Raw genomic sequence first — 7547 nt, 5'->3', positions numbered from 1 at the left:
AATCAAAATCATTTCATTTATTTTGATTTTCCTTCATTTCATCCTTGGAGTACATAAACCTAAATTTGGTTCGTTGTACTTGTGTTTTGGAGTGCTACAAACACAAGTGTAGCCGTTGTATCTTGGGAGTCGATTGCCGAAATCCGTAGGCACCGTTGCGGGGCAAATTCGACTTAAGGACAAAGAGTCCAACTCTTGCTTCGGCTTTGTCCCTACTTTCTTCTTCTTCTTGTTTGTGTTTTCTTTGCCGTTACTCTGTCCAATTTTCGGCACGGATTTACAAACCATCATTATACTTATTTTGGCGTCACTATTCACAAAATTCATCCAACAGATAGGGCGGTGGGTTTTTTGGCTTTTTTGGCTATATCTTGATGGAGATTCTTGCCCAACGTGTGGAAATGTCCTAAAATTGGAAGCCCTCTTGGCAGTTTTTCTTTCTCGTTTGGATCAATACAATTAGTACTGAGACGGCTATCCAGATCCAAGCCATAAGGATAGGCAGAGTGGTTTTTTTGCCTTTCTTCTTGAAGCACGATTATATTCCTCTCCGTGTAGATTATAGTTCATTAACATTTCAAAACAATTTTTATTGTATCTTAATAAATAAATTTATTTGCAGGAACAAAAGCACAAGCATTATTGTACTAGTTATGGGAAGTGTCATTAACCGCAGCCGAGGACACTCTTCGGCGTCATTTATGCAATCTATAGGATGGAATGGCCATTAAATGCTCAGCTCTGGTAGTTACTAAACCAAAATATTCAGCCATGTCCAAATCACTAGGAACCATCCCATTTGGAAGCTCCCAATCGAAGCAATGCACCAGTTGGGCCACCAGTAACCGAACCACCACCATTCCTAACTGTAACCCAGGGCACCCTCTGCGGCCGGAGCCAAAAGGTATGAGCTGGAAATTGCGTCCCCGGAGATCTATATCACTTCCAAGAAACCTTTCTGGTTGGAATTTCTCCGCTTCTGCCCACACATTTGGATCTCTCCCTATAGCCCATGTATTCACTATTATACGAGATGCTTTGGGTATATGGTAGCCATCAACTACACAATCTTCCATGGACTCGTGAGGGAGTAGTAAGGGTGCTACAGGATGAAGTCTAAATGTTTCCTTTATTACCATGTTCAGGTATTCGAGATTGTCAAGGTCGGATTCCTCCACCATTCTGTCTAATCCGATCTTTGAACCCTTTTCCATCAAGATCCGTATCTTCGTACTTCTTTCCAAACACCATAAGGCGAGTTATATCTGCGTTCAACGAGGCTATTTTCATGCTTACATCCACGGTTTCGCCTATTTTAGAAGCACCTATAAGTGAACTAACCAGAAGTTCTACCTCTGCTCTTCTCATGGCCTGGAATTGATTGATCTTGAGATTACTCAGTAACTCTAAAGTGCAGTGTTTACGGATATTGCGCCAATAAGGGCCGTATTTACCAAACGTAATATTCTTCTGCTCGTAGCCAACATACTTGGAGCTTTCATGGTGTGGCCTGCTGCAGAAAACATGGTCATAAGTCTTTAGAAAGAGCTCGGCTGCATCAGGGGATGATACTACAATGGCGGGAACATAGCCGAGGCGCATATGCATTATCGGGCCATGTTTCTTGGCAATTCGATACAGATCTTGATGAGGATTCTTCCCCAACAAGTGGAAATGTCCTATAATTGGAAGCCCTCTTGGACCTGGTGGCAGTTTTTTCTTCTTGTTTGAGCTCAATAGTTGTGGAAGGAGATAAACAAATGCAATAAGTATTAGTACTGCTATCGAAATCCAAGCCATAGCTAGGCAGACTGGTATATTTTTTCTTCTTCTTCTTCAAGCAAGGTTGGATAGAAACAGTAGTATGGTGAGATAACAAGGAATATGAGATGGAATAGCAGGCAGTATGGGTATGGGTAGATATAGCCCCTGTTTGGCCCCATTTCAATTGCATGTTCCATCAACTGTCATCAAAATATACTAAAAATCAGTTTTTTTTTTATCTTGAACCAAACAAGGGCATATATACAGGTGTCGGATTTCAAAATCTGGTTTTGGGATTTCGAAGGGCAAGTTCGCTAATGCATGAGAAGGATAATTTTCCCAAAAATAATCGGAAAAAAAAAAGTACTTCCACTATTTGATTTTTAACGTTTTGAAAATTTTAATAAAAGATAATAAAATATGTAATTGAAAAATTGATAAAAATTGTGAGTACCATAAAATGTATAGTTTGAAAATTAATTTGAAAAAAAAAAGTTTAAAAAATAGAGGCATGGATTAATTAATTTGCTGATCTGTCGACAGATAGATGTAGCTTTCATGAAAATATCGGAATTTAGTCATGAAATGTGCATGTAATTGTAATTGCAACTTTCATCAAAATATCTGTATTCAGCGGTATCCTTCCAGCAAAATAAAAGGTTTTAATGTGTGGGACATATATGTTGGAGATATATATAGGATATAGACACGTAACATCCAACATTAACTTGCAGAAAAAAATGATAGTGTGAAACATGCTCAAACGTGAAGAAAAAAATGTAGAATGCTCTAAGAAATGATGGCGTGAAACATGTATGATACACACTTTTTTAAAGCAATATTTGTTATATCTTAGCTTCTGTTTGATGGTCATTATTTTGAAAATTTTGAGTTTTGAATAGTGATTTTTTTGGAAGAATATGTAGTTAAAAAATAGGTAAAAGTTTTGAATTTATGTGCAAATATTCTATTGTGTAAATGTACGATTGAAAATAAATATTAGAATTAAAGTATTTTGAAATAATGATTATCAAATAAGAGTCTGATTAGAGACTGCTTCCGAAACTTTTCAACAAATAACTTTTGCGGATACGATGAGCTTTTGGCGAATTTACACAAGGTAAAAGTGAAAGCTCAATAAATGAACTTGAACACTATGAAAATTTTGGTTTTAAGGTTGTTTAGACTATCTCCAATCCTGCCCTATTTTGGCTTTTGCACCAAATATTGCACAAAACTAAAAATCATCTCTAACCTATTACACTACAAGTTGCACCAAATGAACAGTATTGACTATTTAGTCATTTTCTTCATTTCTTTTATTTTAAAAATTTATATAGCTAAAAAAAATTATTTGTTCGATTTACTACTACATAAATTACTGCATGCATAATTACATTTCGTTTACGAAATATGAAATTATTTAATATATTTTAAAAATGTAGCATAATTAATAAAAATGCCACAACTAAGAAAATATGAAATCGTGTTATTGAAAATAACGTAGTACATTTCGAATCTCGAAATTATGGTACGGCGAATTCGATCTAATGTCATAATTTAATTATCGAAATTCATATATTCATCCCACAAATGTTCAATTAATGCATTTCGAAGTGCAATGTGAACATCTTTATCCTTGATTTATCTATGACAAACAAGAAATTATTGGAAACGTTGATTTTCGTCTTCAACGTTAATCACGTATATTTGCATTTCAAAACTTTTTGAGTACCTTTATTTTAATTCCTCCATATATTATTATTGATTACGCAATTATAATTTATTACAAATGATGATCATCAATAATAATAATTAACTACTTAATTATGGATTAAAATTTATGTATGATGTAAAATAACACAAATACCCTTCATATCAACTTGGTCATACATGAAAAAAAGACAAAATTGACTTTTATCACATTTGGTGCAAAATGGCAGTGAATGGTCTATAAACATCAAAATGCTACAAGATTTGGCATTGGGTTAGAGTGGTGTTTTTGGTGAAAAATGATGAAATTTGGTGGAAAATAGTGGAATGATTGAAGGATTGGAGTTGCCCTTAGGCTTTTGGAAGATGTATATAATCAAGATATTTTTATTTCTTAGCATCTTTCCTCCACAATTTTTAGGCCCCGTTTGGTAGGGATTTTTGCCCCAAAAAATTGATTTTTTGACCGTTATTTTACTATTCAAGCCGTAATTTTTGATTTCTTCTCTCATATGTGGACCCCACTTTTCTTCTAACGGTCAAAAAATCAATTCTCAAAATATCTATCAAACGGGCCCTTAATGTTTTAACGATTTTTTATTATTATTATTTTTTTTTTTTTCCCTTTGTCCTACACCCACAATTTTAAAATTCTAAAGCAACATGCTCGAACAAGGTTAGAGTACGCTCGAGCGGACTGCAATTTTGCAACAAGGCAAAAGGCCTTGCTGCACACTTAGAATTTGATCCAGCTCTCCCAACTTTCAATTCTTCCGCTCTTCCAACTTTCAATTCATCATATATCAAAACGTTATTCTCTTTAGGTTTTAAATATATCCAAATATATTCGGTGGTTCAACGGTCAACAAATGTTATAAGAGTATTAGTGATAAGCACAACTATATGAATATAGGGTTCACTGTCTATAATTTATTAAAAATTATGACTTCTTACTTTTAACCAATTATAGACAATGAATTAAATGTTAAAAGGACAGGTGCTTAGAACCATTCCATTGGTTTTAAATAATATTAATCTTATTTGATTTGGTGAATTATGCAAGACAACAGAAAAAAATTTAAAAAAGATTATGCCATTGCCTGGTTACGATTTTGTGAAGACACGAGGGTCTCATTTCCGCAGATTTTATTGATGGCACAAACTATCAAATATCAAAAATGCCTGTCCGTAGAATAAGAAATTAGAGAGATGCTCCATGAACAAGGCCACATGGCCCTTTTTTTTCCGAGGAACCAAATGCTCCCGGAAAACACAGGGTCATTAGTTATATGGCCCTGTTTGAGAAGAATTATTCAAGAAATTAAATGTTAATTAGGGCACATTGGTCGTTTTAATTAATTCAAGTAAATGTTGCGGCCGGATTCACTATATAATGGAAACAAAATGAATTAAAATTTTAGGCAAAAATCTTGGCCAAACAAATGATATGTAGCTCTATTTAGTTTATATTTGTTTCTCATTCTTTTAAAACTTTTTCTTATATATTCATTTTCAATCGCACATCCACACAATAAAATATTCTACACAAATTCAAAAAAATTTCTTATTTTTTAACCACACATTCTCTAAAAATTCTCTAAAAAATCGATAAAAATTTAATTCAAAATCAATAATTAATTTTAAATAGTGATTTTTTTGGAGAATATATAGTTAAAAAATAGGTAAAATTTTGAATTTACGTGCAAATATTTTATTGTATAAATGTATGGTTGAAAATAAGTACTAGAATTAAAGAGCTTTAAAATAATAATTATCAGACAGGAGCATAGTTAGAGACTGCTTCCGAAACTTTTCAGCAAATAACTTTTGGCGAATTTACACAAAGTAAAAGTAAAAACTAACTCAATAAATGAACTTGAACACTGAAAATTTTGGTTTTAAGGTTGTTTAGGCTTTCGGAAGATGTATCAACATATTTTTATTTCTTAGCATCTTTCCTCCACAATTTTTAATGTTTTTAGGCGCTCACAATTTTAAAATTCTAAAACAACCCGCTCGAGCAAGGTTACTCAAGCAAACTGCAATTTTGTAACAAGGTAAACGCCATGCTGCGCGCTTAGAATTTGATCCAGCTCTCCCAACTCTCAATTCTTCCGCTCTTCCAACTCTCAATTCATCATATTTCAACACATTATTCTCTTTAGGTTTTGAATAAATCCAACAATATTAAGTGGTTCAACGGTCAACAAGTACAACTTAGAAAATTTTGAATCCCTTTTATCGTAAATAATGTTATAGAGTCTCCATGATAAGCATCAGTATATGAAAATAGGGTTCATTGTTTATAATTTATTATAAATTATGACTTTTTAATTTTAACCAATTATAGACAATGAATTAAATGTTAAAATGACGGGTGCTTGAACCATTCGTCATAAATAATATTAATCTTGTTTGATTTGGTGAATTATGCAAGACATTAGAAAAAATGTAACAAATATTATGCCCTACCTGGTTACGATTTTGTGAAGATTTTAATCGACATTTTGAACCTTGGACACAAGGCTAGGTCCCACTTCTGCAGTCTTTATCGATTGCATAGACCTTCATAAATGGCCGTCTGCAAAATAAGAAAATAGAGAGATGTTACATGAACATGGACACATGCATGTGTCCCCCGAGAAAATAGGGCCATGTGGCCCTGTTTGAGAAGAATTATTCAAGAAATTAATAAGGGCATGTTTGGGCTCGATTTTTTATCCAAAAATTTTATTTTTTGACCATTATTTCAATCGTCATATCTGACTTCTTCTCTCACGAGTGGATCCTACTTTTCTTCTTATCATTCTTCATTTAATAAGATAATGTGTTGCCATAGAATATTTTTAATATATGTTGCGAACTTGCAATGCGTCGTTGATCTGAACTAATTATGTGTAAAACTATGTTTTAACTATACATTACACTTATATTACCTCTGAGAACAAGACATAGTTTCTTAAAAAAAATCTATATTGCAATATTTTGTTAATATAGATTTATGTCGACGTGTCTTTACAAAATAACTGTTGGACGTATTGTTATCAAATGATCTCTCGAGCGATAATGTAAACCGTTTATTAATGATCGGTTGGCGATTGTGATATGACTGAGCGATAAATCAATACCAAATTGTAATGACTCGACCCAAGAAGAGATTTAACCATTTGAAGCAACCAATTAAATTGTGTTGCTCATGAATCAAATATGAGCTAAATACGAGTGGAGTAACCATAGAGTTAAAGTGCAATTCATAAAATATTGGTTTCACAAACTAATGTAACAACACAAAATGCTGCTACAATAACACATTCAAGGCTCGACAGATTGTGACTAAGCTAATCAAAGAGTAACAATCCTTAATTTTTTTGTCCCGTTTGTTGCCCCGTTTAATTTTTTATTTTTATTTTTTATATTTTGAGAGTTTTGAATTATGTTATTATTATATAATAAAATACAAATTTAAAATGAGTTTTTAACGGATGAATTGTCTAGAAGTAAATTTATTTTTAATTTTTTTTTTTTTTTACTTTTTCTTCACGGGGCGGGTTCGAGGCGGGGCATCCTCGCCCCGCCCTACCCGCGACGGGGCGACCATTTACGCCCATCGCCGCCCCATGCCCCGCGAGGGCAAGTTTTTTTGCCTCATTCGGGGTGGGGCGACACCAGGGCGGGGCGGGGCAAATTGTCATCACTAACTGTAATGGAAAATCTTGGAGAGGGTGTGTAACGCACTGAATTTCTCAATTGGGTTTTAGTGCAAATTTTGAGAACTTAAATACGAATTCAAATTGTTTCAATGCTTGAGAGACCAAAGTGGAAATTTTGAGAAAAAGGATTGATCAATTGATGAACTTAAGGTTTATTTTAGCATAATATGAGTTAGTTGAGGAATGAAATGAAATTTGGAACTTAAGCCCCGTTTGGTACACATTAATGTAAAAATGAAAATGAAAATGAAAAATATAGTCGTTACGGGGCCCACACAAAAAATAGAAAATCAAATATGGTGGTTTGATATAATAGATAACAGTTATATTTTTCATTTTAATGGACAAATAATGGAATCA

General features: G+C 33.5%; 1 pseudogene; it reads right to left on the bottom strand.

The window, feature by feature from the left end:
- Positions 1 to 308: 308 nt before the first annotated feature.
- Positions 309 to 1963, bottom strand: LOC111382689 (annotated as a pseudogene).
- Positions 1964 to 7547: the final 5584 nt, after the last annotated feature.

Source organism: Olea europaea, unplaced genomic scaffold (assembly GCF_002742605.1).
Source record: "Olea europaea var. sylvestris unplaced genomic scaffold, O_europaea_v1 scaffold2550, whole genome shotgun sequence".
Lineage (NCBI taxonomy): Eukaryota > Viridiplantae > Streptophyta > Magnoliopsida > Lamiales > Oleaceae > Olea > Olea europaea.
Note: the sequence above shows the minus strand (reverse complement) of the source record. Positions and strands in the feature narration are given on the sequence as shown.